The following is a 17,930-nucleotide window of genomic DNA, read 5'->3' as shown; positions in this document are numbered from 1 at the left end:
ATAACCCAAGACAAGTGCTACAACGGTCACTGGTCTTATAACCCAAGACAAGTGCTACAACAGCAACTGGTCTTATAACCCAAGGCAAGTGCTACAACAGTCACTGGTCTTATAACCCAAGACAAGTGCTACAACAGTCACTGGTCTTATAACCCAAGACAAGTGCTACAACAGCAACTGGTCTTATAACCCAAGACAAGTGCTACAACGGTCACTGGTCTTATAACCCAAGACAAGTGCTACAACAGCAACTGGTCTTATAACCCAAGACAAGTGCTACAACGGTCACTGGTCTTATAACCCAAGACAAGTGCTACAACAGCAACTGGTCTTATAACCCAAGGCAAGTGCTACAACGGTCACTGGTCTTATAACCCAAGGCAAGTGCTACAACAGTCACTGGTCTTATAACCCAAGACAAGTGCTACAACAGTCACTGGTCTTATAACCCAAGACAAGTGCTACAACAGTCACTGGTCTTATAACCCAAGACAAGTGCTACAACAGTCACTGGTCTTATAACCCAAGACAAGTGCTACAATAGTCACTGGTCTTATAACCCAAGACAAGTGCTACAATAGTCACTGGTCTTATAACCCAAGACAAGTGCTACAATAGTCACTGGTCTTATAACCCAAGACAAGTGCCACAACAGTCACTGGTCTTATAACCCAAGACAAGTGCTACAACAGTCACTGGTCTTATAACCCAAGACAAGTGCTACAACAGTCACTGGTCTTATAACCCAAGACAAGTGCTACAACAGTCACTGGTCTTATAACCCAAGGCAAGTGCTACAACAGTCACTGGTCTTATAACCCAAGACAAGTGCTACAACAGTCACTGGTCTTATAACCCAAGACAAGTGCTACAACAGTCACTGGTCTTATAACCCAAGGCAAGTGCTACAACAGCAACTGGTCTTATAACCCAAGGCAAGTGCTACAACGGTCACTGGTCTTATAACCCAAGGCAAGTGCTACAACGGTCACTGGTCTTATAACCCAAGACAAGTGCTACAACAGCAACTGGTCTTAAAGCCCAAGACAAGTGCTACAACAGTCACTGGTCTTATAACCCAAGGCAAGTGCTACAACAGTCACTGGTCTTATAACCCAAGGCAAGTGCTACAACAGTCACTGGTCTTATAACCCAAGACAAGTGCTACAACAGTCACTGGTCTTATAACCCAAGACAAGTGCTACAATAGTCACTGGTCTTATAACCCAAGACAAGTGCTACAACAGTCACTGGTCTTTTGAACACAAGGCAAGTGCTACAACAGTCACTGGTCTTATAACCCAAGACAAGTGCTACAACAGTCACTGGTCTTATAACCCAAGACAAGTGCTACAACAGTCACTGGTCTTATAACCCAAGGCAAGTGCTACAACGGTCACTGGTCTTATAACCCAAGACAAGTGCTACAACAGTCACTGGTCTTATAACCCAAGGCAAGTGCTACAACAGTCACTGGTCTTATAACCCAAGACAAGTGCTACAACAGTCACTGGTCTTTTGAACACAAGGCAAGTGCTACAACGGTCACTGGTCTTATAACCCAAGACAAGTGCTACAACAGTCACTGGTCTTATAACCCAAGGCAAGTGCTACAACAGTCACTGGTCTTATAACCCAAGGCAAGTGCTACAACAGTCACTGGTCTTATAACCCAAGACAAGTGCTACAACAGTCACTGGTCTTTTGAACACAAGGCAAGTGCTACAACGGTCACTGGTCTTATAACCCAAGACAAGTGCTACAACAGTCACTGGTCTTTTGAACACAAGGCAAGTGCTACAACGGTCACTGGTCTTTTAAACACAAGGCAAGTGCTACAACAGTCACTGGTCTTTTGAACACAAGGCAAGTGCTACAACGGTCACTGGTCTTATAACCCAAGACAAGTGCTACAACAGTCACTGGTCTTTTGAACACAAGGCAAGTGCTACAACGGTCACTGGTCTTATAACCCAAGACAAGTGCTACAACAGTCACTGTTCTTATAACCCAAGACAAGAGCTACAACAGTCACTGGTCTTTTAAACACAAGGCAAGTGCTACAACGGTCACTTGTCTTGTAGACTCAAGGCAAGTGCTACAATGTCAACTGGTCTTGTCGAACTTATGGTACCTTACCCAGAGGGCTCAAAGCAACTCTCAAGTGCGACAGCAGCAACTGCTCCATATGTGATGATACTCTGTTGTGTGTTGTGGTGATGTAACCAACAGCTGGTCTTAGCAGTGGCAGTCTGGCTCTTGGATTTCCATCACCTGTGTTTTGCAGTGATATCAAGGACGCTCTCACAGGACTTGGCTGAAACAAAATAAAATGACATAGTGTATATGCTTACAGAGGTGACTGGTCTTGTATACCCAAGGCTACATGATCCCAAGTCGCCTTTACAGTAAATAAAGATGTTGCTATCCATAAATTTTGTCAACTATTAAGTAATGCCTATCAAACAAATCTAATCTTCCAGTTAAGATATCACAAGTCACTCTAAAACAATTGGCACAGATTGAACAGCCCATTAAAACAGGTCACTAACTTCACCTATTTTCCTTCCGGGTCATGGCGAAACTTAATGGTATGGGGTAACTGTGGTCTGACGCCACTTTAACAACAGGGTCACCTGTGCCCCTCTAATGGTTTGAGTAAAAGTGATTATGAAACAACCATGTATTTTTAAAGACTGCTCTTTAAGAAGAAGATTTACCCTAGACTAATACATATTTCTAATGATTATCCGTAGTCAAAATTTGGGGGAGTTTTCACGCGAGCACATGGGGGTCCCAGGCTGGTGCGATGTAGACCACTTAACACTGCATTAGCTCGGAAGCCTTAAGCTGCTACAGATGGGATTTCAATATTAGATGAAGAAATCCAGTAATGATATTCAAGCTTTGTGAGTATTTCTTACCAGAGTAGAAATGTTACTTATATATACAAAGAAATCTCCAATTTTGATTATGAGAAACAGAAATATAATATACATGTTATAGTGATTATTACCAATATTGGTAACTGTGGCGATGCATACGAGGGAGGGTAGATACACGAAACCAGTCTATGCCTGGGGAGGCCCAATGTGTTTCTACACATCATTTAAGGGTTCATTTCCAAGGCCTTGTTATCTCTCAGAAGAATTTTTTTCAAGAGTTTCAAAATGCCAACAAGACAAAGATTCTTTAACCCCCTGGATGCCATTTGGACATATATGTCCCTACACAAAACGCAGTTGCTGTGCCAGAGGGACATATATGTCCTTCTGAAACATCATGTTGAAAGAATTGAAATAAAATATTTTTGGATTACCCCAAGCCCATAGCAATTGCAACATCGCAAAAAGCAGTAAATTTCCAACACATCTGTGTCATTTTCACAACTCTACTGTCAATAAATAACGCATATGGAGTTAGTCAAATTCCCCTTGTTTACACTTTCGTTCAAATGTGCCGCCATTGAAATATTTTTTCATTTCAAACAAATTGCACCGACTGATTGAAAATCCACATGCAAAGGAATGTTTGAAACCTTCATAAATATTTTGGCTAAAAGATTGAAAATGGTCAAATATCTACGCATCTATGTATTAATTAGCTAATGAAACCAACTAAATGCCCAGTTTATCGATGGTGAATGGAGTGTATATTATTTTTTTTACAGTATATGTTCAAGGCCTCCTTCATCACATTCATATCAAAGCGTATTCAAAAACATTCATCCAGTTATACATACCTACTGACATCTGTAAAAAACAGTCTGTGTGAAAATGTGCCACTTCTCATATTCATACGTATACTTAGAAATTCCATTCATGCTTCCTACACCTCAAATTCTGCAAAAACACAGAAAAGGTACCGCAACTTTTTAGCTGAAACTTAAAACAAAATGGCGACCGAAGTTGAAGGTCGCTTAGCGGTACTTTTCATGAGAGAAAACAAGTCGAAAGCATGTCTCCCAGAAGAAACGAAAACGCACATGGTAAACTTTGACACACACCCTTGGGTCTGTGTTGTTCATGTTTTGTGACTGATTATATGTAAGTCACGTTTTCGTATGTTTAATGAGGCGACCCAATTTATTACAAGACGTTGAAAAGAAGGTTGGTAGCAACGGCATATAGGATCTTATGCAGTGTCGAATATATTTATAATTTATTGGTTATATAAGTATATAAACAAGAACTATATGATGTTGAATTATGAACGTGTAAATGTCAGTTAAAATTACTTGAATACCGGTCCCCGATGAATCTATATATTTATTATTAGTTCGTATGTCTAAATATAAATAGCTAGCTCTTTGACAGTAGAATTCATTACTAAATTATTAATAATCTATCGTTTAATTTCAGTATGTAAATTTTGTATTCATGCAGTTTGTTATTGTTAAATACCTTATTATTATTGCAAGACTAAGTTTTTTTATTTCACGAATACAAATGAAGCTGTTACGGTTATCGACAGTTGGTTTCAATCATCCACCATAACGGGGTTGGCAAGAGCGGCAAATTTCCGATGGTTCGTCTGGAACGAAATACCGTGACCCGCGACTTTTGACATGCCACATCACAGAGGTTACAGGTGCCCGAGTAAAACAAAATAAAGTTTGATGTTCAAATCACCAACAGTGTTAAATATGACATCCAATGTAAATATTTATACATTATATGCTTTAATCTTTATCTTCGTGCTTTGTTTATCGAATCAGCGCGATGAACATAAATCAAATATAAAAAAAAGGTTCGCCTCCCGCCGAGAGCATGAATATTCATAGGGATAAAAATAGCCCCATGTGACAGACGATAACATTGCGATCGAAGCTGTCAACCAAGAAGGAATAATGTCTGCGGTGGGAATTGATTTGGGGGAGTCGGACTTCGAGTCGGACATATCCGTCGATTCTCTCGATTCCGACTCCGAGTCCGACTCCCAGGAAGAGATAAGCGGTAAGTAACATTAATTCATTTTCATTAAATTGAGTAGGTGTACTGTCAGTGTCAAAGCAATGGCGGGAATAAGAATTTGTTATTTTTTTTTAGCAATTTTCGAAATTGTAGACTAGATCTACTCGTGATAGTTGTGATGTTTAAAATGTTAAAAATATCTACCATACCATGATAGTCATAGTAGAAACAGCAAACTACCTTGTTTAGTATTTCATGAAATTGATTTGAAAGAAAGTCTCTCATGGTAGTGAAGTTTTAACATGTCTACATGTGGCCTACACATGCTTTTGGTAAAGCTCAGTAATATTAATGGAAAAAATGTCTTTGTTAAAAATTAAATTTATCTTGAAGGACACACTTTGGACATGAAGCCATATTTTTAAATGAGTATAGTGAGTCATTCCTAAAAAATCTAAAATGTCTAACTTATTTTGAAATTCTAAAAATAAAATGAATATGTTTCATAATTTTAAATGTTAAATGTTATAAATATATCTAAATGATGTAGATTAACATTTACTATAACTTACTAAGGGGAAAGGGGAGTGGCATTGCACCAAGTGACTGTTGTCCTTGCGCCAATGGGTTGGGGGGTCAGTGCACTGAACAAATGTTCCCTCACAGGGCAGGTAGCCCGGAGACGCGGAAGCTATGGCCAATTATTTTTTTTTAAATTTAGCATCATTGTAAAGCTTTTGATTTTAGTTCTCACCCTGGAAATGTTTGAATCATGATTACACAATTGTTTCCCTGTGACTACTCCAGGAAGCCCTTCAGTTTTCATTAATACATTCATGTGGAGCACATATATCCTAATCTTATCTTTATGTTGTAGTAATGAAGAATAAGTCTTTCAACATGTTTAATCTGTACTCAACTAAAAAGGTCACAGGTTATACATATTAATTACAAGCAAAATATTAGACGAAAATAAAGTTGCCACATGAATATTGATACTGTGTTGTAAAATATTCACTAGATCTACAGGGTCTGAAACATTTCCTTCAATAAACTAAATATATGTCTATAGGTCTATATGTATATATATATGTGATATATCTATATCTTTATTTAAATTTAAGATTGATAACAAACATAAAATACATTGGAGAAATGACAAACTTCCATGAAGCAATTTGCAAAAAGTATGTATCCAAGGGAGATATTATAGGACATAAACAAATCACATTATCTCCCCTTGATCACTAATAAAACATGAGTCAGCAGTTGCTTAGTTCCAATTATGATAAGAAACATCCATGAAAATTTGCAAATTCAGCGATAGAAACTAACATTTTAGTGCACTAGTCCATATATTATAATGATGAGTATAACAAAACCCTATAAAATTGGCAAATGTCTACTAGTCCTTATGATACCTTAACTATTAGACTGTTTTGCAAATATATAATCAGGACAATGACATGGAAATTAATACCAGCTCACTTATCCGTAGACAAATTTCCAAATCTTCCCATTGTTTTAACAGTACAATGGAATTTTACCCTGTCTTGTAAAGTATTTTAGTTCAAACCCTTCATTTTGATTTCGGTGTTATGCATCACATAAAAAAATGCTAAAGAGGCAAACAAATAAACAAAGCTAACCATGTCCTCACTATTGTGATTGCATTAATTTATCTGCAATCTCTGAATTCTTATGCTTTAATTTTCAACCATGTCATTATTCAAAATTATTTGAAAAGCTTCTAAATTTCATGATATTTGAATTTTGATAATACAGTTTTACTCTGTCCAGGATATGGTCTGTGAAGTGGAATGATTCATACATGCTTTTTCCATGCTCCTATGTTATTTGAATGCATGGACACACTACACATATCTATCTTTTAACAAGGAATCCTTTCCCTTAGCACTTTTATATGTGATTGAAAAGGACATTATTAAAAAGAAGCATTATTTCAAATTTCAGATCACGAGGAAAATAACCAAGAAGAGGCAGGGGCCAAACCAATGGTCCGTGGCCCCTGGCTGCCCGTGCTGGACACGGACAGCTTTGACCTTGGCAACAGCATTGACTTTGCCGAGGAGTGCGGCCCTGTCAACCCTCCAGGTAACAAGAATTGATAAATACAAATATCATTAAGTGCATGAATTCATAATCAACATAGACAATGCCTGTCATCCAAAACTAAGTAAGGAATTGTTTCATATTTGGTGTCTCGTTTAGGTATAAATGTGGATATAAGTTGTATGATATTAAGATTATCATTACATGTACATGTATCAAATACAATGATATATGTCAGCATGATTTATAATAATTCATGTGGTCATAAATTATGATATATGTTTCAGATTACCATGCCCCTCCTATATGCTATTTCGACCAGCAACTCAGAGGAGGGGATGGAGGTGTTGATTTGTTCGACCTGCTGGTCAGGGAGACAAACAGATATGCTGAGCAGTACCTGCAGGGCCGCACTCTATCACCGCAGAGCAGGGCTCGGGCGTGGAGACCCGTTGACCGGGAAGAAATGCGGGGACTCTTCTGGGACTCTTGTTGGCCATGGGTGTCGTCAGGAAGCCAACCATCGCTTCCTACTGGAATCAGGGGGACAAGAATTGGCTGGCGTCAACACCTTCCTTCGGGGGGATCATGCCGAGGAATCGCTTCCAAGTCATCATGCGGTTCCTCCACTGCAACGACAACTCTGTTGCAGTGCCCCGAGGGCAGCCAGATCACGACCCCCTCAAGATCAGGCCGGTTCTTGATCTTGTGAATGGATCATTCGCAAACTCTCATGGGTATGTTACCTTTTTACTTTCTCCATTCTGATATATCATATGAAAACTATTTGAACACCATTCATTATGGCACTTATTTCATGTTGCACTGATGTGAGGTTCTAATGAATTAATCACGGTAAATGACAATATGAAAATTACATATACTAAAAATTATGGATTTATTACATGTACATTTTTATTGAAAACTTCTTAAGTAAAAAATAAGATATAAGGATCTATACCAAAACGTCATCTTGACAGTAAATAAATAAGTTGTTATCCATAAATTGTGTCTATTTTGTCATCCATCAACTTCTAAGTAATGCATATCACACAATTTCTTTTTTCAGGCTGGCCCAGAGTGTTTGCGTTGATGAAAGGATGGTTGGCTTCAAAGGGCGACATCACCTTGTACAGTACATGGCCAACAAGAAAGCACACAGATGGGGGGTGAAGTTGTGGATCCTTGCCGAGGCGGGTACTGGCTACACCCATCAAGTTCGTATCTACAAGGGCCGGAACCTTGGAGGACCACCGCCCAAGGAAGGTCTTGGGCATAGTGTGGTCCTGGACTTGATGGAACCGCATCTCGACAAGGGCCACCACATCATCTGCGACAACTACTTCAGCAGTCCGTCTCTCTGCCATGCTCTATTTGACAGGGGGACATTCTGCACAGGAGTTGTCGCCGTCCGGAGGAAGGGAATGCTGAGCTCTTTCGTTGGGAAAAGACCACCTAGGGGCTCGACAATTGTGAGAAGACAGGGTCCACTGCTGGCAGTGCTCTTTTCAGGTCTTCACAATCCTTTCTACCATGGGTAGTCCAAGGTAAATTCAAAATATTAAATATACTGCTCAATATCCTGTTCATTGTTCAGCAGCGTTAGAAACTAACAGTTTCAGTCCACTAGTCACATACTAATAACATAGAGCAAAACCCTTAAACTTTGTTAAAGAAGGCACATTTCTAATAGTCCTTATAGGACTAATGCCAATTTATAATGCTGTTAAGTCAGTATGATTCCTACTCCAAGTGTCCATTTTCTTTCATACATGTTCGCTTTAATGAGTGTCAATTACTTTCAATTTCTCATAAAGATGAAAAGAATATAGAGATTCTATGTGCATGTTTCTGAAAAAATTAATATGAAATATTTTATTTACAGAATGAAGGATGGGCTTAACTCACGGGGCCGGTCTGTCACTCTCCCCTCAGTCGTTAGACTGTACAACACTCTAATGGGGGGGGAGTTGACCTTGGGGATCAACTCATTGGTGTCTATGATCCCCAAGTCCGCTCCGTGAAGCTGTCGAAGAAAGTTTTAATCAACTTTCTTCTCACAGCATCAGGTAAGAATTATTTTATTTATATGAAATTCAGAATAAAATAATTTGGTAACAAGGAATTTAGGAATAACTTATAATTCTAGACCTATGTCATTACTACCAACTATACGGTCATTATCCTGATAATATCAACCAATATGTAACAAATGGCATGAACTGAATACAATAACAGAATAATTTCGCATCTGGTACCACTTCCAATGTATTTTCATTGTACTGATTAATCAACGTGAACCTTATCTTCTGAACAGCTATTTCATAATGTTTGATTTTAATGTTTCATACTCATTTCGTTAATGCCTATCAGACATTCCTGAACACCCATGGTAGAACGACCTCCCGTCTGGACTTCCACATGTCCCTTCTCCACTCACTCGTCGGGAACACTGAGGTGAAGAGGAGGACTGGCAGGCCCAGGACCCAAGCCTCCCTCCCGACGACTGGCCGGACGTCACTTCATAGTTTTATACTCATTTCAGTTAATGCCTATCAGACATTCTTGAACACCCATGGTAGAACGACCTCCCGTCTGGACTTCCACATGTCCCTTCTCCACTCACTCGTCGGGAACACTGAGCTGAAGAGGAGGACTGGCAGGCCCGGGACCCAGCCTCCTTCCCGACGACTGGCCGGACGTCACTTCATAGAAGTGCTGCCTGAAGGGAAGAGGCAGAAAGAGACAGAGGACCATCGATGGCTCCGCAGGAAAGGTCAGGACCTGGTGTCCTGACTGCCACGTTGGCCTCTGTGCACGCTGTTTCCGTCAGTATCACACAGCTGATCACATTGAAGAGTGAAAGGCTGTGTGTACCGGCATAACATGGAGCATGACTCATGTTCCATCATATCAACCCTTCAAGCAGTTTCCCCATCTGTGTGCTTCATTGTAAATAACTAGTGAGTGAGTAGGACTTACGCCGCACTTGCAAGATTCCAGCAACATCGCAGCGAATCTTTGTAAATAGATGATAAATATATTGTATATATGTACTTATTGTAAATGTTTCATATGTGTGTATATATATTAAAGGATGTTTTTGTCAGAGAGTATGACCTAACGCCGTATTTGCAATATAACAGCAACATCATGGCGATTCATTGTAAATAGATCATTGTCTATTGTATATGATTATGTACTTATTGTAAAGAAGTGAGTTTGTTTTATGCCTCTTTTAGCAATATTGCCGCAAAAATATGGCAGTTTAAGGTACATATGTTCATATTATGTTCTCTATTTATTGTACATGTAATTATTGTGTGTATGTAAGGATCTGTTTATGAGTAGGACTTCCCACTGCATCTGCAATATTCCAGCAACAATGCAGCGAATCTTTGTAAATAGATTGTATATATTGTATATTGGTACTTACTGTAAATACTCTATGTGTATATTTCAGGATACATCTGTGAGAGTATGACTCCATGCTGTTTTTGCAATATAGCAGCAACATCACAGCGATTCATTGTAAATTGATTAAATTATATTAATTATATATATATATTACTTACTGAAAATAGAAAATGGATTTGTGTATATATTAAAGGACATGTTGGTGCGTGAGTATGATTCAACGCCACATTTGCAATATTCTAGTTAATTCGTGGCGATTCCTTGTATATGGATTATTGATCTTTTGTTCACAATTATGTACTTCATGTAAATAGAGTGAGTATGATTAATGCCGCTTTCAGCAGTGTTCCAGCAAAGATGCGGCACTTTTTTAAAACTTTATTGTACATAGTTTATATATTATTCACATACTGTCAAATAAATATGTATATATTGAGAGATTTGTACATTTGTCTTATATATCTCATTTAAAGAGTTACAAGATTTGTTTCTGATGATACTTTTCAAAATATTAAATAAAGGACATTAAGGACAGTAAGTATAACAGTAAGGACCTTGGAATAAGAAATAATTTTCTAAGTCTTTCCAATTACAGCCATAAGAAAGTGGCTTATGAAAGTGTTGTTGTTCCTCTGGAATATTAACAAAATATTCAAAAATGTTCACAGATTATTCATGTATGCATTTGTAAGCATACTGTTTAATTATTAAGTGATATATATAAATCGATTCTCCAATGTTATCATAACCAATGACTTACATACATCTACACAACTAAAGAAACTTTTTACTTCTAGTCCTTATTATGATAAACCCTTAAAAATTGAAAATTTCTTCTTGTCCATATACCTTAACTATTGGTCAGTTTGGCAAGGACTATTGGACAAGTGCCACGTCTTTGCCGTAACGTATTCTGATAAAGTTCGCTCAACTGACATAATGTAATCCATAAATTTTAGCGGTAAATGCCACGAGCAAGCGCGGACGTGAGAGAAGACAGCAAGCCGTGAACATATTTGTTACGGCTTGCGCTAATCTGAAATGATGTTCGTTTTTTTCGGGCGGGTAACCTGTGCCTTTTTTTTACAAATTCTTCATAGATTACCTTTTTTCAAATTTGTCAAACATTACCAGTTATACATAGATCTAGTTTGATTTGTATTAAATGTCCGTTGAAATATACTTCGGATAATGGTATTCATAACAGCTAGTCTACCACATCGCCATGGAAATCATTCGTTAAAGTTCCCGAAAGAAAAATTAATTATCGAGATCAATTTTTATTATACTTTGAACATTTCATGACAAAAAACACATATACATCCAACTGAATGTAAAAATGTTAGCTGATACAGTTCCTTTGGGTTTGTGATCAGTGGATCCATGTCTTTAATACTGCTTGATGGTCACTCAGTGGCCGCTGATGTAAGCAGGGAACGGAGAGGGAAATCGGGAAAATATGACCAGATTGCAACGTTAGAATCTTTGATGAATCAATGCGTTTATCATCTCCAAATTACGACAGATTGCAGACCATCACTAGAACACTAAGCTATGCTTACAGAATGATGTTCAAATATACTTACTATCTCGGTTGCTGTCAAAGATGTTATAGTAAATCCAAAATCCCAAACACCGATGAACACGGTCGACGACATTTTGAAATATTCAAAACTAAAGCTGTCGACAACACAAAAGGCATTTTCGTATTGTTTTTGCTTCATGTGATTTTTTTTTAATGTTTTGTGTTTGTATAATCGTTATTAGTTAAAAATGAAAATAAAACAACGTTATTAAGGATTCATAAAGATACGAGACTAACTCGTTCAATCGTCTGTATGCAAATTTCGTCGACGTGCAAATGGACATGTCCGCCATCGTCTGGTAGGAGTATTTACAGTGAACTGATTTACATGAGCCGTGAGGAATATCTTTCGGTGCAAGATAAGTAAAAATATGCCATGCATAAGGGCATGTTCTTTGCAGATTACATAGTATGATTTTCTTACTAAAAAAATGAATAATGGCCGAAAAAGAAAAATCATTTATTGCAAATGAAGAAAACACAACACCCCGTATAAGTTTTATTTTGAAATGCGGTTTCGTTCTCTTCTTTCTAAAAGTACGTAATTTTTAATTTCTTAGTTAAAGTTACACATTAAAATTTATATCAGCATGTAGGTAATAAACCACAGATTTTAGGGATAAGATTTTATTCCTAACTTATAAATAGTTTTTTCATTAATATGCATTTTCCTACATGATATGCAAGCGATAACGTTACAATTTCACTAATTTACGGACAAAATGGCGTCACACATATTTGAACAAATTCGTAATCGACGATTTTGCGGACGATTTTCCACGGAGATGTATATTTTTCAACACGGTAATCGGGAAACAAACGGGCTTTCGCAAAATGTTTTTGGTTTTTACATTGGTGGAGATTTACAACCTGACAAGACGCACAAAGTATCCAGTGCGCAATGTCAACAAAACAGCCGCCATGGACATTTTGTAAAAAATCGCATATTCAATACGTTTGCCGAGCTATAAACTACTGGTAATCACGTTAATGCTTTACAATGTTTACATAGACAGTTAGGGAAATGGTTGTACTGTTATAGTGTGAAATTTGAAAATTGTGGGTTGTTAAGTTACGTCGTTTTTAGACGAAGGTGTGAAGTTTCCAGAACGTCACTCGCAAAAAAACTTGGCACAGCGATAGTACACAGGCTATTTTTAGGTGGCAGCCAGAGGGCTAAGGGTATTACATTGAAATTGTTTTGTTACTGTACGGGTATGAACAGCTTTGAGACCCATTGTGTTTCTATATTTTCTATATATTCCTCAGCCCTGTAGTTTCAGGGAAAAGCTTACTTAATTTAAATTGGTAAAAGTTTAATGATTTACTAATTTCAATAAAGTAAGTTATTTCTTAAAATTTGCTGGCAAGAGTGAGTCCAATTGTATGATTACACATAATAGCACATAATAAGTTCCAAGGACTGGTCATGGTTTCTGAGAATGGAATTCTTAAAGATTTTCAATGTACCAAGGGTATTACTTTTACCAAGTATTTATCAAATGATTATTCTCTTCATTCTACTAGCAGACCCAGATCTGAATCACATTGTGTTTCTTCACATCATATCAAGTAGTACTACATCTGTGTCATCATGGCGCCACGCGTCATCCGTCTTAGCCCTTCTGACTTACATTCTGCAGCAGCAATAGTTTACACATCATATCAAGTATTACTACATCTGTGTCATCATGGTGCCAGGCATCATCCGTCTTAGCCCTTCTGACTTACATTCTGCAGCAGTAATAGTTTACACATCATATCAAGTATTACTACATCTGTGTCATCATGGCGCCACGCGTCATCCGTCTTAGCCCTTCTGACTTACATTCTGCAGCAGTAATAGTTTACACATCATATCAAGTAGTACTACATCTGTGTCATCATGGTGCCACGCGTCATCCGTCTTAGCCCTTCTGACTTACATTCTGCAGCAGCAATAGTTTACACATCATATCAAGTAGTACTACATCTGTGTCATCATGGCGCCAGGCGTCATCCGTCTTAGCCCTTCTGACTTACATTCTGCAGCAGTAATAGTTTACACATCATATCAAGTATTACTACATCTGTGTCATCATGGTGCCAGGCATCATCCGTCTTAGCCCTTCTGACTTACATTCTGCAGCAGTAATAGTTTACACATCATATCAAGTATTACTACATCTGTGTCATCATGGCGCCAGGCGTCATCCGTCTTAGACCTTCTGACTTACATTCTGCAGCAGTAATAGTTTACACATCATATCAAGTATTACTACATCTGTGTCATCATGGCGCCAGGCGTCATCCGTCTTAGCCCTTCTGACTTACATTCTGCAGCAGCAATAGTTTACACATCATATCAAGTATTACTACATCTGTGTCATCATGGCGCCAGGCGTCATCCGTCTTAGCCCTTCTGACTTACATTCTGCAGCAGCAATAGTTTACACATCATATCAAGTATTACTACATCTGTGTCATCATGGCGCCACGCGTCATCCGTCTTAGCCCTTCTGACTTACATTCTGCAGCAGCAATAGTTTACACATCATATCAAGTATTACTACATCTGTGTCATCATGGTGCCACGCGTCATCCGTCTTAGCCCTTCTGACTTACATTCTGCAGCAGTAATAGTTTACACATCATATCAAGTATTACTACATCTGTGACATCATGGCGCCCATAGAGCTACACCTTCATGTATTATTGATATTCAGTAAACAATTTACATTCTGCAGCAGTAATAGTTTACACTTGTGTACTGTAGGCCTGTCCTACCCGACTCCCATAGAGCTACACCTTCATGTATTATTGATATTCAGTAAACAATTTACTGAAAGTCTTTATTTCACTTTACCTTCTGAAGAGCGCCTGGCATTCCTGGCTTTGTCGCATGTCAGCCCAAATGACCTGAAATGTGAATACATGATTAGAGAGGCCTTTGTAGCAAAATAGAAACAGAACAAACATAATAGTAAAATCCTAGATATGTTTTTTTTATATTTGTATACTGATCCTCCATTATTCATAATGCACATTACTGCTTGTTCTTGACAGAGAAAAGAGCTGTGTGAAGATCTTTGCTTGAAGAAGTTGTTCCAACTAGCTGAGAGACCAACCCTGTCACGCAGCTCCCACGTGACCAAGGGAAGTGACGTCACGGATCCTCACATTACTCTGAGGTCCGGAACATCGGAAGGCATCGTGGGGTGGTAGATCAGAGTGGGTGGGTCTCTGTAGATGCAGTAATGCAGGGTAAGTATACAAATACAAAAGAAATCTAGGATTTTACTAGACTTTATACTTATCCTGCATTACTCCTTAATGCATCTTTATTCGACCGAATCGTTGGAGGGTATACCTTCAGATGTGAACTTTCATCACAGAACTGTGTTACCTCAGCCAATCTTCAACTGTGTGGTTGGCAGCAAATGACCAATCCGTAGACCAATCCGTAGACCAATCCGTAGACCACTCGTAGCCCAATCCGTAGACCAAGACGTAGACCAATCCGTAGACCAATCCGTAGACCAATCCACAGATGGGAACCGAGAGTCAGGAATGTGGTGTGTCCAGGTACGACGCAGTCATGGACGATAACCTTACTCTAGTTAAAGTTGTAGACTGACGTACCGAGCCGTATGCAGAGAGGGCATGAACCTTCTATTCCACGGCACTTAAGCCAGGGCAGTTCGAGAGCCGTATGCAGTTGGGGCATGAACCTTCTAGTCCACGTCACTTAAGCCAGGGCAGGTCGAGAGCCATATGCAGATGGGGCATGAACCTTCTAGTCCACGTCACTTAAGCCAGGGCAGGTCGAGAGCCATATGCAGATGGGGCATGAACCTTCTAGTCAACGTCACTTAAGCCAGGGCAGGTCGAGAGCCATATGCAGATGGGGCATGAACCTTCTATTCCACGTCACTTAAGCCAGGGCAGGTCGAGAGCCATATGCAGATGGGGCATGAACCTTCTAGTCCACGTCACTTAAGCCAGGGCAGGTCGAGAGCCATATGCAGATGGGGCATGAACCTTCTACTCCAGGGCACTTAAGCCAGGGCAGGTCGAGAGCCGTATGCAGATAGGGCATGAACCTTCTACTCCAGGGCACTTAAGCCAGGGCAGGTCGAGAGCCATATGCAGATAGGGCATGAACCTTCTACTCCAGGGCACTTAAGCCAGGGCAGGTCGAGAAGCCGGCTCTGCACTGGCGTTAAGTAGTGGTGACCTGTCGGGCCACTACTAACGGATCTATCTGGCTGTCCTTGGAGCTTGTTTTTGGCCCAGCAGAGCCCGAGATGAACGGCTCTGTGCACTCCATGCTCAAAGCGTACATGCTTGTAGCTCACTGACATGGGATGCTGTATGGATGGGGGTGGGATTCACTTCAAGGCCTTGTGGTCACCGCTTCCACCATTGAAGTGACAGCAGCGTGACTAGTAGGAGCCCCAGGACCTGCCTTTGCCTCTGCCCCTTCCTACAAAAGGTTGAGGTGGAGCGCTGCCCCTGGGGCTGGAGACTGTTGTGTCATGGCTGTAGAAGCCAGACTGGGACGGCTTAAAAGAGGCTGGCTGTGATACCCTAGCCAGGGCCTTGAGAGCAGTCTTGTCTCAGGGCGGAGGCTGAAACTCGGAAATGGGGGCCTTGGGGGTCCCCCAGTCTTGGGGACCTGTCCATTAATAAAGTCAGAGGAAGACCAGGGTTGACGTAGCAGGTCCCACTTGAATTCTGGGTCGCAATCCGACAGAGCAAGGTAGCCAAGGCGCCGCATGGTTGTGAGTTCAACCAGAGCAGCTTACATATGGGAGCGCATATGCTCGACCTGTTGTTGGAGGTAGGATAAGACGATGGTAAGGTGGTCTTTACGATGCAGATTATCCTCTGACAGGTCCAGGAGAATGGCTCTGGAGCAATATCTCATGACTGTAAACTGGACATGCTAACTGTGGAGGCAATCTTAACAGCGATAGTCCACACAAGATATTCTCAATCCTTTGTTGTGGCACAATTTGACAATCGTGCACTTGCTACAGTACCTGTGTTTATGGACGTTCTCATGCAAGGCCAGTGTTCTGCAAGGACATGCTATTGACACTTTGCCTTGGCCCGCTATGAGTCCAGATTTGAATCCATTGGAACATGTTTGGAACATTCTTGGACGTCAGTTGCAGTCAAAGGATCCACCAGTACAGAGTGTGGCAACTTTTGCATCGGGAGTGGCAGCAGTTACTTCTTGAGTGTATCAGAAGCTCACTGGGGGAATGAGAAGGGTACATGTTTGGAACATTCTTGGACGTCAGCCACCAGTACCGAGTGTGGCAACTTTTGCATCTGGAGTGGCAGCAGTTACTTCTTGAGTGTATCAGAAGCTCACCGGAGGAATGAGGAGAAGGGGAGACACTGTCATCTAGGCACAGGGCGGTTACACTCACGACTGATTTTAAGGATTATGATTATCTTTGAAAGATAACAAGAGTCTTCAGAAAGATGACATATCCCCCCAGCAGCTGTCTGTAAAGTAACCACTAGTAAATGTGCAATTCTGTATGTAATGAGTCAACAGTTGAATGTTCTTTTAGAAGCATACATTGTTTACCCACTGAATGGTTTTGGAATTCTGGCCCCAATGGAGTCTAGATCCAACTTCTTTCCATAAAAATTGTAAAAAATAAAAATTAGAAAAATCCCAAAATATCAAAAGTCACCACTTCAGTATGTGCCTTATAGATCTGCCAAGTTTCAATCAAATACACTGAATGGTTTTTGAATTCTGTCCCGGAAACGAACCCCACCCCCAATTGAGTCTATGTCAAACTTCATTCCATAAAAATTGAAAAAAATAAAAATTAGAAAAATCCCAAAATATCAAAAGGCACCACTTCAGTATGTGCCTGATAGATTTGCCAAGTTTCGATCAAATACACTGAATGGTTTTCGAATTCTACCCCAGAAAA

The 17,930-nt window shown here is 39.8% G+C and overlaps 1 pseudogene; it reads left to right on the top strand.

Moving 5' to 3' along the window:
* Positions 1-4,849: 4,849 nt before the first annotated feature.
* LOC139444462 (piggyBac transposable element-derived protein 4-like) lies at positions 4,850-9,849 on the top strand (annotated as a pseudogene).
* The last annotated feature ends 8,081 nt before the right edge of the window (positions 9,850-17,930 follow it).

This window comes from Haliotis cracherodii, unplaced genomic scaffold, assembly GCF_022045235.1.
Source record: "Haliotis cracherodii isolate W230 unplaced genomic scaffold, xgHalCrac1.p SCAF_50, whole genome shotgun sequence".
Taxonomy (NCBI): Eukaryota; Metazoa; Mollusca; class Gastropoda; order Lepetellida; family Haliotidae; genus Haliotis; species Haliotis cracherodii.
Note: the sequence above shows the minus strand (reverse complement) of the source record. Positions and strands in the feature narration are given on the sequence as shown.